We start from the raw sequence: 15,387 nt of genomic DNA on the forward strand, positions 1-15,387 counted from the left end.
CCTGTTGTTCAGAGTTCAGACTCTAACCAACTGAGCCATCCGGCTGCCCACGATAAACTCTTTGTGAGTTCTCAGAATCCCATACAATAAGTTGTTTTTCAACTTCAAGTCTCTTGAAAGGTAGACATTTGATTTCAGATGAGATTACCTGATCAGTTTTTATATTCTATTACTTAAAAACTTTTCTGTTGTAATGCTTTGCATAATGTTCAAGAAGTTTAATGAGGAAAAGCAAACATGGTTGTCACCTATTGAGATGGAATAAGCAAACTAAGGATTAAAAAATCGGATAAACACAAGTGCTCATATAATCTAAACATGTGGTCAAAAGAAAAGAAAAACAACTCTATCTCTTCTAAAATACTTGTTATAACGTAGCAGCAGGACAATTAAAATGTGGTTGGAAATGAGTGGTATATAATCACTATGAAGAGGAAAGAGAGAAGCTGGCTGAGAAATATTGGACAAGTTTAAATACCACAGGGGATTCTTGTTTATTTGCTCTAAGAAGCAGTCCAGGCACTTTCTTAGCCAGCACCCTAGGATAAGCCTATAAATATTTACTATCTTCTTGGCTTAACCACTGGACAAGTGACTGAAAATTACTCACTTTTTTGACTGGAGCTGGGACCACACAGCTGGCATTGTCAGGCCATTCTGAATAATTGATCATATCATGAAGAGCTATTTTTAAAAATCTAGTGGATTTTTCTGTCTGTAGGTCTTTGTTCCATGTGTAATGATAGGCTCAAAATGGATTGCGTTGGATATGAGAACAGAGGTGTTGGTGGCTCTTTATATATACAGTAAATACTCTAATTATTTTCTTTAATGTGGAATAATTATGCTAAACAGTCCTGCCACAGATGTGCTTGAGATTGGATCCAAGATGGTGGCATAGGTAAATACTGTGCTTGCCTCTTCCTATGACCACCACATTAAAATTAAAATTAAATTATAGAATAATCAATCTGAAGTCTAGCTGAACAGAAGTCCTAAAACTAACGATATGAAGAAGCCACGTTGAGAGTGATAGGAGGTGAGGAAACACGGAATTGGCCGGCCCCACACCTGCGTGTGGCAGTTGAGAATGGGGAGGGATGTCTTAGCTGTGGAGGTCCTTCATGATGAGCGAGGGGTCCAGCCCCACAATGGGCTCCCCAGCCTGAAGTACTGGTGCCAAGAAGAGGAGCCCCCTCAACATCTGTGTGTGAAAAACAGTGAGGATTCTATCCATCCAGCTGAGAGCAAAGGCTGCAGAAAACCCAGATGTCCTCCTAAAGGGCCTGTGCACAGACTCCCTTGCTCACAGGCACTCACCCTGGGCTCTGGAGGAGGGACAGTTACTCAGGTAGAGACAAAGACATATAGGGGAGACTGAGTTGTGTGGCTACAGGGCGAGGACTGGAGGGATAGTCGACATTTTCCCTGTGTAGAATCCTTCTTTCATGCAGCCCACAGGCATGCATCTTTCCTGTGTCAAACCCTCCCCCACACAGTCAAATCTGAATCTGCATTGGCCTGGTGAGCTATACTCCCTCCACCCTGGTGACTCCCTGGGACCTGGCCTCACCCAAATCACACAGCACTGAATGCACTTTCTCCATGAGCAGCCAGCTGTTTCTTGAACAACTCTCAGGGATTTGAGGGCCCCAGTCAGGCGGCAGCTGGCCTCAGTGTGCTCTGAGACTTTTGCTGAGTAACTCTAGGCTCAGCACTTGCACCAAACCTGAATCTACATTAACTCGTTGAACTCGTCTACATTACTCATCTCACCCTGGTACTCTCTTACAGGCTTTTTGACTTGCAGCATTTTCTTCTGATTCTTAGAGTTTTCATTTCTCTGCTTACATTACACATCTATTCTTACATGTTGTCTACTCTTTCCATTAGAGCCCTTAGCATATTAATCATAGTTATTTTTAATTCCTGGACTGATCATTCCAAATCTGTGCCATATTTGAGTCTTGTTCTGATGCTTGCTTTGTCTCTAAAGACTGTTTTTTTGCCTTTTATCATGTCTTGTAATATATCTTTCTTTTTTATTGAAAGCTGAACATATTACATCTGGCAAGAGGAACAGAAGTAGATAAGTCTTTAGTGTGAGGTTTTATTTGATTTTGTTTTTCTTTTGACTAGGAGTTATTCTGTGTTTAGTGTTTGCTATAGCTCTGGTGTCAGAGTCTAAAATTTCTTCTAGTGCCATTGTTTTTGTCTCCTCTGTTGGCTTTGAGTGTTTCTAGAAACTTTTGAAATAGGGTCTGAAACTTGCAATTATTTTAGCTGTAACCCTCTGTCATTACAGTGGAGCCCTAGTGAAGTGGAAATAAGGTGTGCTGGAGGGAAAATGTCCTATAGGCCTATAATTAGGTTTTAATCTTTTAGTGAGTCTGAGTTGGCTATTTCCCCTCCCCCAAAAATGAAGTTTAATGGGCGCTAGAATTAGAAATTTTCATTTTTTTCAGGTCACTTAGGTTTTGATAAGAACCCTGATTAGTTAGGCTCTGGTATAATTGTTTCCCTTCAGGGCAGCCTCTTTTTCAGGAGAACTGAAGATTCTGGTCATTTTTCAAAATGTTTACTTTTCTTCTTCTCCTACTGGAAGTAGGAGATGATTTCTTTTCTCAGATCTTGGCAAAGAATTTGGTAGGGCTTCTTAAGGTAAAACACAAAAGAGTGGGCCCCCCACCCCAAGACAGGTCCCAGTGATATTTTTACCCCTCAAGCTAATCTATATTGAGCATCCAGCATCATCAATTGTAGTTTTAGTATTCCTGCCGATACTGGATCCAGCATGGCACTGGCACAAAAACAGACACATAAATCAATGGAACTGAATAGAGACCCCAGAAATAAACCCACGCCTCTATGGTCAATTAATCTATAACAAAGGAGGCAAGAATATACAATGGGGTAAACACAGTCTATGCAATAAATGATGATGTTGGGAAAACTGGACAGCTACATGAAAAGAAATGAAACTAGACCACTTTCTTACACCATACGAGTATATAAGAATGAACCAAAGTAGATTAAACTTAAATGTAAAACCTAGAGTCATGAAACTCCTAGAAGAAAACATAGGTGGTAAACTCTCTGGCATTGCTTTAAGTAATATTTTTGTTGATACATATCCCTAGGCAAGGGAAACAAAAGAGGAAACAAAACAGAAACAAATGAGACTATATCAAACTAAAAAGTTTTTGCACAGCAAAGCAAACCATCAACAAAATGAAAAGAAACCCTACTGATTGGGAGAAGTTATTTGTTTGCCAGTCATATATCTGATAAGGGGTTAATATCTACAATCTTTAAAGAACTCATAAATTAACACCAAAAAACCCAAACAATCTAATTTAAAAACAAAAGAAAATGTGAACAGACATGTCTTCAAAGAGGACATACAGATGGACAACATACAATGAAAAGATGCTCAATGTCACTAATCATCAATGAAATGCAAATTAAAAGGACAATGAGATATCACCTCACACTGTCAAAATGGCTATCGTCAATAAACCAACAAACAACTGTTGGTGAGAATGTGGAGGAAAGAGAACCTTTGTGCATTGTTGGTGTGATTGCAAACTGCTACAGCCACTATAGAAAACAGTATGGAGGTTCCTCAAAAAATTAAAAATATAACTACCTTATGACCCAGCAATTCCGCTTGGGGTAGTCATATGAAGAAATCCAAAACACTAATTTGAAAACATATATGCATCCCTGTGTCCATTGCAGCATTATTTACAATAGCCAAGATATGGAAGCAACCTAGTTACCTAGCAATACGTACATATGTACAATGGAATATCACTCATCCATAAAAAAGAATGAAATCTTGCCACTTGTGACAACATAGATGGACCAAGAGGATATTATGCTAAGTGAAATAAGTCTGACAGAGAAAGACAAATACCATATAATTTCACTTATATGTGGAATTTAAACAACAATATAAATGAACAAAGAAAACAAATAGACTCATAGATACAGAGAACAAACTGATAGTTGCCAGATAGAATGCAGTGTGGGGCTGGGTGGAAAAGGTGAAGGGAGTAAGAAATACAAATTAGTAGTTATAAAATGTTCACAGGAGTGTAAAATACAGCATGGGGAATATAGTCAATGATATTGTAATAAATACATGGTGCCAGGTGGGTACCAGACTAATCGGGGGATCACTTTGTAATTTATATAAATAACCACTATGCTGTGCACATAAAACTAATATAAAATACTATTGAATATCAATTGTAATTGAAAACTTTTAAAAAATGGTTGGTTAATTAATTAAAAAAAAAAATGTGAGGCATGAAATTAAGCATCCAACCAGAGAGCTAGCAACCTTTAGGCTGACTCCTGGCAGATATAGAGAAATTCACCTGGTGGAGAGGCAGAGAGAAGATTGTGGCCATTCCAGGTCTCAGAAATGTGCTATTTTTTTTAAAACTAATTATATTATATGATATTTGTTGTGGTATATTTTTTTCAGATTAACCTTGTGAGCAAAACATGAGAAATGTATATTTAAAAAGGTCATGGAAATTTTTTACAAAAGGAAAAGAGATATTCCATCATTAAAAGCAAAAATTATGCCTCAGTCATCTCTGTTTTTCCATGTTCTACCTGAAATAGTGCCTTAGTAGTTACTGTGCTTGTAAATTAATGTATGGTTGAAAAAAAACAGGGCATATATAAAGTAATTATTCATATCTACTAAAAAGAATGATCCATTATCAAATCTTCTCCAAAATTATCCTTGAGTTATTGGTTGTCAGATAATACTGATTTAAAAAATCTGGGTGTCTGAATATGTAAATTATTTACGCAAATAAATGATTTCTATTTTCTTTAAAATAACCAGAGTTTTTTGAGTTCAGGGGAATAATACTTGCAACATGAGCTGAAATTTTTTTTTTTCCTATATCTAGATTGCTTGGAAAAACAAAACAATTTGAGACTTGCGAACTTTCAGATGTGGGAAGGTTCACCCTTATCTAATTGAAAGCATTTATTAATCTTACTATAACATGGCGTGGAGTAGTTTGGTTGATTGATGAGATTAAGAGCTACTAAGGAAGGAATTGGAAAGATAAAGATAAGCCTGAAAGGGAAAGTGAGACGAGAAAGTCTAGGGGAGAAAAGAAAGCTTCGGCTGTGAACTGAAACAGGAAGCCATACTCTCCACTGCAGGGTTAGATGCCATCTAGTCTTTTTAAAAAAAGGTTTTCTGAGAATGAGTGTGTCTTCCTTTAAGGAACTATTTCAACCTTGTAACTTAGGTCAATTTATATTTTAAACAGGCAAACAAAAACTCCAAAAGTGCATTCACTGGCTGGTATCTTGATTGAACTCCTTTTAGCTCCGAGTTGTTGCCATTGCTTGTCCCGCCTCCTGCAAGTAACAGTCAATCCACATTGTGTCACTTTTTAAACGTCCATCTATTCAGGGTGTTTTTGGGTTATATGTCTCATGAGTATGAATCGAGGGAAAATGCATAAATATCAAGTGTGAGCCTTTAGACCCAATGATAATAAATACCTTATGGTTTGGCTAATGAATTTTGAACAGTACTGCTGAATCAGCAATACCAATGTCTCTCAAGATTCTCTCTCTCCCTTCCCTCTTTCCCTCCTCCCTTCCTCTGTCTCCTTAATTATAAAATAAACATTTTCTGGAAATTACAGAGGCTTTACCTAGACCCTATATGATTCACTCTTTGAATGATTGCTATGTCCAGAAATGTCCTTATAAGCAGGCAAAAGAGAGAAGATCTGTGAAGGAAAATTTTAGGAATATTTCACATTCTTACTGCCTCTGGTAGCCAGCTTTCGGACGATCCAATGACCCCTGCCTCCTGATATTCACAACCTGTGTAGGTCTCTTCCACATTGTACTAGGGTTGGTCTGTGTGTCCAATTGAATACAGCAAAAATAATGGTATGGCACTTCTGAAAGTAAATTGTAAAGGACATGGTGACTTCATCTAGATTGTTCTGTCTCCTTCTCTAGAGTGAGTGTCTGGATCACTCACTGTAGAGAACACCAGCTGCCCTAACATGCAGACCCCTATGGAGAGGCCCATGTAGAGACAAGCTAAGGCCTCTTGCCAACAACCACATGAGTGGGTGCCCCAGCCCTACCAAAGGGGATGCCCCAGCTCTACCAAAGCCCTCAGTTTACCGCAGCCCCAGCTGACATCTTGACTACAACTTCATGAGAGACCCTGAGCCAGAACCATTCAACTAAGCCACTCCTGGATTCCTGACTCTCAGAAACTATACGAGATAATAAATGTCTGTTGCTTTAAGCCTCTAAATTTTGAAGTAATTTTTTCTGAAGCAACAGATGACTATATACTACCCATGATTTAATTAATTGATTCAACAGGTATCTGCTGACATCTATCGTCTTTCAATCTCTATGATATGCACTTCAGAGACATAATTAAACAAGGTCTCTGCCCTCAAGGAGCTGATAGAATCATTTGGAATGTGGATGCACAAATAGTTTTAATTCAGGTTAATGAGTGCAATGAAAAGTTACATAAGAATGCACACAAAAAGAGGGATGTAATCTACCCAGCAGAGTTTGGTAAAGTTTCATAGAATTGTTATACTTGAATTGTGTCTTGAAGAACAAGTAAAAGTTAGCCAATAGGGAAAGAAAATGCATTCCAAAAAAGGAGCAGAAATGGGCCAAAAGTGGAATTCATGAGATAGCATCGTGTATTCAGGGATCTGGAATCAGTCTGATGCTGCTGGAATGGAACATTGGAAGCAAACAATGGCAAGAAGTGTATGTAGTGAGGGGGGCGACACAAGATTACAAAGAGTCCTTCATGCCTTATTAGAAACTGGGAGTTTATCCTACAGGTCTGAAGGACCTATATTTAGTGTGTGTTTTTTTTAAACGTATTTGTATTTGTAAACAAAACTTTTAAACAAAAGCAAAAACATAATTATCATTTATATTTGGTGATGGAATAAATGAAGGATGGATTTGGGTACCAAAGAGCTGGGAACAAGTACATTGGTGGAGAAGGTGGTCTCGCAGTTGTCATATAAGAGATGACAGGGGCCTGAATTCGGCATTGGTGGCAGGGATGTAGAGGAAGACTGGATGATGGTTTGGAGAGAAGCAAAAGAGCAAAAGACAATGCCGAACTCCATAACTGGCTGATGTGATGAAATGTGGTACCACCATAAGACAAAATATATGCAGAGGAAGAAAAAAATTATAGGAACAATTTATGATTCAACTTGGAATATGCTGAGATTGAAATTGCTTCCCCTTTATGCGAAAAATCATATAATTGGTAACAATGTCTTTGTGTACAATTTAAATCCCAATATTCTTAATAGGGAGGTATAATATACCAGTCCATACCATGAGGCAGTGATGTGTAGAGTACAGAAAATCAGAAAAACTGCATACATTTGAACGACACGCTGCCATTAATAGGAAGAAACTGGACCTCACGTAAATCCTGGAGATCTTTGGGGCTAAGGGGTCAGGGCAAAGGTGTGGTGATTCAGTGGCAACTGGGGAATAAGAGAGAAATGATATTACATGTAGTAAGCCTTTGGTTTCAAATCTTTGGTTTCAAACAAAACCTGCCTGAATCAAGTTTCTTTTTCAAACATGATATTATCAAGAGTAATAGTATTATTTCAAATGTTGTGTCTAGAATTTTGTTTTAAAATAAGATTATATTGGCCATTGAAAGCATAGACTGGGTTGCCATCTGTTTCATCCTCCAGTATCTTCTGGGTATTTGCCTTCCTAGAGAAAGCGAATGATTTGGGATTTGGGGAAGAATATACAATGGGGCATGTTAAAAGATGGCAGCGTAACCTAGTTCCTTCTCTTCTCATTTGGGGAAGATGTTGCAATAGGAGAAAGAAAATGTGAGAAAAAGAAAGATGTTAATATTTTTTAGCACTTACCATATGTCAGGCTTTGCTAGGTGTTTTCACTATATTGTCATTTAATCCTCATACACTGGTAAGGTGCATGTTATTAATCCTGTGATAGAAATCAGGAAACAGGGTTTTGGAGAAGTTAAGTGATTTGCCTAAAACAGCACAGGACACTGCTTTCAAAATAAAATGTTCTCCCCTTAATAAGGCAATAGACAATGCTAATTGCATGGACAAGGTATCCTTTCAGCTGATAAAAACACATTCTCACATCATGACTGGAAGTGAGCTGTACTCCAACAATGCATGTGGAAAGGACAAAACAGACCTAGGGAAGTAAATAAGAGCAAAGCTTTCTCTTCCTAGTCTCAACAAATGAATAATCCCTTCTTTTAGAATTGAAGTCATGACTTTTAGAAACATTCTAAATGGAAATATCCTCATTGTCCTTTTGAATTAGAAGTCTAATGCTTGTTTATGTAGAGGAAGAGAGAGAGACAGAAACAGAGAGAGAAATGAATAAGGAGAAAGTACAGTACCTTTGTAGTCCCATGATACCCAGAAATGAACAATGTTAAAATTTGTACATATTTGTATGAACGTTTTTCTAGGCAAATGTGTGTGTGTGTGTGTGTGTGTGTGTGTATGTATACACACACACACAAGATTTTTCTACAAAGACTTCAATCTGTTTTTCTCTTTCATTTAACAATATATTGTGTAAACATGTCAAGATGCACAAATCTACCCAATTATTTGTAACAGCTTCACTGTATTCTATTATTCAGAAATGGTTGCCAAACTTAAATAGCATTTCGAGAGCAAAAGAAAGCTAATAAAAAGTGTAGCAACATGCAAATCTGCAATTACGCTACAGCTAGTTGGCTCAAGAACCAGACACTTTCCGATGAGCTTTTACTGGAGGAGAAAAAAACAGCTAAAAACCGTAACTGGACCACCAACCCCTGAAGTTAGAACTCGTCCCTGAGATGCTCCTCAACCTGGTGACCCCTTTCATTGCACTCTCACCCTGATGGCCTGTTACCTCATGCAGCTCTACTTCCCAGCTGTACCTCTGGGGGTGTGCCCTTCATAGACATGCCCACCAGAAGGTCTCACCCACTCCCAGTGTCCCAGCTTCTCTATTCTGGGGCTCATTTTCTCAATCCACTGTGCCTTCACCCACCAGGAGCATCTTACAGAGTACTGCCTACATAAGCACGCTGATTCTGATGAAAATCCAATTGGCGACCATAGTGAAACAATTGTTTATTTATCTGTTCTGGTTGTGCGATACAGTCCCTACTTTAGAAAATGATCTCTGATATCTTTAGCACAACTCTAGGGCCACCAAAAGAGAATTTTTCACAAAGTACTGATTTTTTACATCTGACCATCCTAAATAAATCTTGCACATTTGTTAAAAATAGCATTTAGCCATTTGCAAGATAAATGGTAACAGAAGGAGAGAGAGAGAGGGAGGGAAAGAGAGAGGGAAGGAGGAAAGGAGGGAGGGAGGGAGAAAGGAAAGAAGGAAGGAAGGAAAAGAGAAAAATAGAGCTATATGGAATGTTATTTATATACATCAGGAATCTGCAAACTATGAACCATGGTCCAAATCTGGTCCACTGCCTGTTTTTATAAGTAAAGTTTTATTGGAACACAACCACACACATTCACTTATGTATTGTCTTTGGTTGCTTTCACTCTATAATGTCAGAGTTGTGGAGCTGCTGCTAAAAGCCTAAAATATTTACTCTCTGGCCCTTTACTACATGAAACGTTTGCCAATCTCTGATATAGATCAATATTTAATAATGACTTTTATTAATTTGATGTGTCATTTCTCCTAGAGTTGCAGTTTTTTTTGTAGAGCCAGTGCTTTAGTTCAATGAAATACTCCTCGTGGTAAGAATTCTTAGGAGAGTAACTAACTGTATAGTGAGACAGGTCTCTCTTTGGGAAGCGACAAGTGTTTCCCTGTCCCCTCCTATGACATCACTCTACAGGGTCCTTGTATACTTTCTCACCTTCATTCATCCTTAGCACCACAGTACCCTTGGAAAGAGCCACAACATACAACTCCGGAAGTTCTCTGCCTACCAGAAAGGAAGAAAAAAAGTTTTAAAGAACAAATTAAAAAGAAAATGTGGGTGGAGGACAGATGACTTACTGGTATTTCCTCCACCCTTCCTGTCTCCTGTCCCTATTTTGATCACCAGTGAGAAGCCTGAGGTGTGGGAGGAGCCGGCAGCAAAAGCCTGAGTGCCTGCAGATGTGGGTGTGTGTCTGTGAGAGCAAGACTGTTGGAGAAAGGCCGTGCGCTCAAAGGAGAGAGAATGTCTCCGGGGACTGAGAGCATCTGTAGGAAATTACAAACTTGAGATCATGTGTATTTAAGAGTGAGAAACTCCGGATGTAAGAGACTTTGACAGAATGAGTGATAGAGATGTGTGTGCACCCAGGACAGTGAGCGTGTGAGAGAGGGAATAAGGCAAGGATGAATACATGTCACAGAGCGGCACCATATGTGTGACCAAAGAAGACACGAGGAAAATAAGTGCAAGAAATGAGAAGAGAGAAAAGGCATGAATGAGACTGAGATTCTTTCCAGCAAGAGAGAATTTGTATGTATATACATGATGTCACTTTAGTGTCACATTCCATGTCAATTCAATGCCGCTGACAAGAAATTCATTCTGAATTCAACATAACTCCTCTGGACTGGAAAGAATAATAGAAGTGGATGACAAGAGGGTTAACTAAATCCTGGTGTTTTAATGAATTGAGGTGCTTTAAATAATGTCTGCAGGAAAAGCGTATTAAAGACAAAAATAAAAATCACTTCACAAAGTATATGGTCTTTTAGCATTTTGTTGAGAATTCTATTCCACCAATTATCACGTATTGTAATTTTTGACTTACCACTTAGTTCACTGATCTATGTTCCAGCCCATAGTGAGTCTCCTGTACAATGTTTGGTGCAGTTATAATCATTGTCTATTTGCTGAATTCATTAATTAGTAAGTAAGTGAAATAGGTTAATTTTTGACTGAAAATTACAATTCCAGCCTCCAGTCATCAGGTGATGAAAAGACAGCTGCTCCTCGTTCCTTTAAGACTCCAGTACTTCCTCCTGTAATGAGCACAGGAGAAATTGCAAGAATCGTTGTTATCATCACTGCAAATGAAAAGCAATGACAAGCACACAGTCTTCACGGCAATGGTTTTGAACATGACTCTCAGAACAGCAAAATATTAGAACTGGCTCATGGTTACCCAGGTCCCAGGTTACAAAAAAATAAATAAATAAAAATTAAAGAAAAATCTCTGTTGGGACCTGGATATCAACACACCTGAGAGAAAAGTATGACTGGAGTTGGGGTTGGCTTAGATAAGGCACAACGGAGCTGACTATCACCCAAGGGCAGCCAAAACTGAGCATTTACTTTTGCTGGATCTAAGAGACAGATAACACTTCCAGTAGCTTGGAATATTCACCAGAGAAGAATAGACATATCCTGCTCAGAGGACAGTTATAACATAAAAACCATCTGAGCAATTAGATTTGGGTATAGACAGTGAACTTAGAGAGGGCTGTGCATATGTCCTAATTTCCTCAGGATAACCCCGGCTTATTCTGTCATCCTGGTGTAATTCTTCCTTTTTACTCGAGAAAGTAAATTATACAATAAACCTGCTCATAAATTTTGTAGTGCTCATTTTATAGGTGAAGAACTTGTGGCCTGGAACAATGAAGAGGTATGCCCAAAGTCACACAGCTAATAGAGTTGGAGGCACATTAACTGACATGTCTTAAATGAGAAGAATGCTTTTCATGCCAAATAGTGGTATAACCTTTCCTTTCTGCGAAAATCTCAAGAGAAAGCTTTTATTTCCCTATCATGAAATTCTGAAACTACTTGAGCAAAAGCTTAAGGAAAACACTTAAAAGAAAGAGTATTCAGTTGCCTGAAGCTTGGCCTAAAGGATTTCTTTATTCATAAAGGAAATGCATATATCTGAGAGGAAACATTCTGATTTGACCATGATATTGGCCTCATCTCAAGTAAAATCTGTATTCATGGTCATCCTGAGGGTGCTGAATTTCAGCTTGGTGTTCCAGCCTGGATTGATGCTGCTCCTGGCAGGAGAGCAGAAATGAATGTTCTGGCAAAAACATTTCATGTATCTGTGTTAGTGTATTGAATGTTTATGGACATTTACAAATATATATTTGTTGTTTAAAACTATTTCTTGCTGCATAATATTTTAAGCCCAAAACAATTTATGACAGAGGTCAAATTTTGGAGGTCAGGGAAAGTCTCCAGTAATCCTGCAATACTGACCAAAAAGCTTTTGGATCATTTCATAAACACACAGATTAGTGAAATATGTGTGGCCCTTATGTCAGAGGACTATTTCATTATGCACTGGCAGATTTTCTTACTTCAAGCTTCTCACAAGAATACCGACTAATCTCTCCACTTGATGATCTAGTTTGCTGCAATTTTCTAGTTTTCATATGTAGCAAATTCATAGGCTTAAAGAAAATTTTAAAAATACAATAATAATTCTTAAAAGTTTTTATTAAATTTATTGGGGTGACATTGGTTAGTAAAATTTTATAGATTTCAAGTGTACAGTTCTGTAATACATCGTCTATATATATTGCATTGTGTGTTCACTACCCAGAGTCAGGTCTCCTTCCATCTCCATATATTTGACCCCCTTTACCCTCTTCTACCACCCTCTTTCCCCCCTTACCTTCTGGTAACCATTAAACTGTTGTCTGTATCTATGAGTTTTTGTTTGTTTGTCTTGTTTGTTGCTTTCAGTTTTACATCCAGTTCTTCACATATGAGTGAAGTCATATTGTTCTCGATGTTTTCTGTCTGACTATTTTCTCTTAGCACGATAATCTCAAGATTCATCCATGTTGTCACAAATGGCAGTATTTCACCTTTTTATGGCCGAGAAATATTCCATTGTATATATGTACCACATCTTCTTTATCCAATCATCTATTGAAGGATACTTTGGTATTTCCCACGTGTTGGCCACAGTGAATAATGCTGCAATGAACATAGGGGTACATATATCTTTACAGAATAATGTTTTCAGATTTTATGGGTAAATACCCAGAAGAGGAATTGCTGAATCATATGGTAATTCTATCCTTGAGCATTTTTTCATATATCTGTTGGCTGTTTGTTTGTTTTCTTGGAAGAAATATCTTTTCAGGTCTTCTGCCCATTTTTAAACTGGATTGCTTGGTTTTGTTGTTGTTGTTGAGTCCTATGAATTCTTTTTATATTTTGGATACTAGCCCTTTATCAGAGGTGCTGTTTGCAAATATCTTCTCCCATTTGGTTGGTTGCCTCTGTTTTGTTGATGGTTTATTTTGCTCTGCAGAAGCTTTTTAGTTTGATATAGTCCCATTCATTTATGTTTGCTTTTACTTCCCCTGCCTTTGACGCCAAATTTATAAAATCCTCTGGTCCTGGACTTTTGCTTCTGGGAAAGTTTTGGATGATTGTTTCAATTTCCTTACTGTCAATCAATCTATTTAGATTTCCCAGTTCTTCATGATTCAGTGTAGGAAGGTTATATACTTGTAAGTACTTATCTATTTCTTCTACATTATTGAATTTGATGGCATATAGTCTTTGGTGGCTGATAATTTCTCTTTCAATAGTTTGAATATTTGATTCCACTCCCTCTTGGCTTGTAGAGTTTCTACTCTTTGTTGCATTATTTTTTCTATTGTCTTTTTGTTCTCTATTTCATTTAATTTTGCTCTAATTTTTATTATTTTCTTCCTTCTGCTGACTTTGGTTTCATTTGTTCTTCTTTTTCTAGTTTTTAAGATGTAATGTTAGGTGGTGTATTTGGGATTTTTCTTGTTTCTTGAGATAGGCCTGTGATGACATAAATTTCCCTCTTAATACTGTTTTTGCAGTACCCCAATAATTTTAATGTAATGTATTTTCATTTGTTTCTATGTATCTTTTGATCTCTTCTTTTATTTCTTCTTTGACCCAGTCACTCATTAGTAGCACGTTGTTTAATCTCCACATATTTTGCAGTTGATCTCCAATTTCAAAGCCTTGTGGTTCAAGTTTGTGCTTGGTATGATTTCAGTCTTCTTAAATTTGTTGAGGCTAGTTTTGCATCCCAACATATGGTCTATCCTTGAGAATGTTCCATATATACTAGAAAAGAATGCATAGTCTGGTGTTCTGGGATGAAGGCTCTGTAAATGTGAATTATGTCTATTTGGTCTAATGTGTCATTTAAGGCTGATATTCCCTTATTGATTTTCTGTTTGGATGATCTATCCATGGCTGTCAATGGCATATTTAGGCTCCCAACTATAATTATGTTTTTGTCAGTTTCTCCCTTTAGTTCTGTTAGTAGCTGCTTTTTACATTTTGTTGTTCCCTGATTGGGAGCATATATGTTGATAAGTATTATGTCTTCTTGTTGTATTGTCCCCTTTATCATGTCCATCTTTGTCTCTTGTTACCTCTTTTATCCTGCAGTCTGTTTTATCAGATGTAAGTATGGCTACACCTGATTTTCTCTGGATGCCATTTGCTTTGATTATCATTTTCCAGCCTTTCATTTTGAGTCTATATTTGTCCATAATGCTGAGATGTGTCTCTTGGAGGCATCATATGGTTGGGTTTTGTTTCTGATCCAGTCTGCCACTCTGTGCCTTTTTATTGGTGAGTACAGTCAATTCACATTTAGGGTGATAATTGATATATGAGAATTTCCTGTAGTCATTTTATCTTCTGTTTTCTGGTAACTTAGTGTCTCCTTTGTTTCTTTGCCTTTGGGTTTCTGTCTGTTAGTTTAGTTTGGTGGTATTCTATTATTTTTTTCCCTCTGTTTCCTCTTTTTTTATGTTATGTATTTCAGTTCTGGATTTTTAGATTGCTCTTTCTGATGGAATCAGATTGTTCTTGTAAAGTTTCTTTCATTTCATTTAACTCTGAAGTCTCTGTCTTCTTCCTTCTGTGTCATTTCCAAATTTCTATCTTTGATTTCACTAATTCTTTCCTCCATCTGGTCAGCTCCATTTCCTAAGCTCACTCTTTCATTCTTCAGCTGTTTTATTGAGTTCTTCAGCTCCAGAATTTCTATTTGGTTCCTTTTAAAAATGTCGACCTCTTTGGTAAAGTATTCGTTTTGTTCATTGATTGTATTTCAGAGTTTATTAAACTGCCTATCTGAGTTTTCTTGCATCTTGTTGAGTTTTTTTCAGAAATGCAATCTTGAATTCTCTGTCATTTAAATCACATATTTCCATGCTTTCATGTTTATTTCCTGGAAATTTTTCATTTTCTTTCTAAACTACTTTGTCACCGTGGTTAATCATGCTAATGGATGGATTCTTTCTCATCCTGGGCATCTACAGGAATGAATTCTGCAGCAGGTTGATATGAGGAAGTCT

This window comes from Rhinolophus ferrumequinum, chromosome 27 (genome assembly GCF_004115265.2).
Source record: "Rhinolophus ferrumequinum isolate MPI-CBG mRhiFer1 chromosome 27, mRhiFer1_v1.p, whole genome shotgun sequence".
NCBI classification, from domain to species: Eukaryota; Metazoa; Chordata; class Mammalia; order Chiroptera; family Rhinolophidae; genus Rhinolophus; species Rhinolophus ferrumequinum.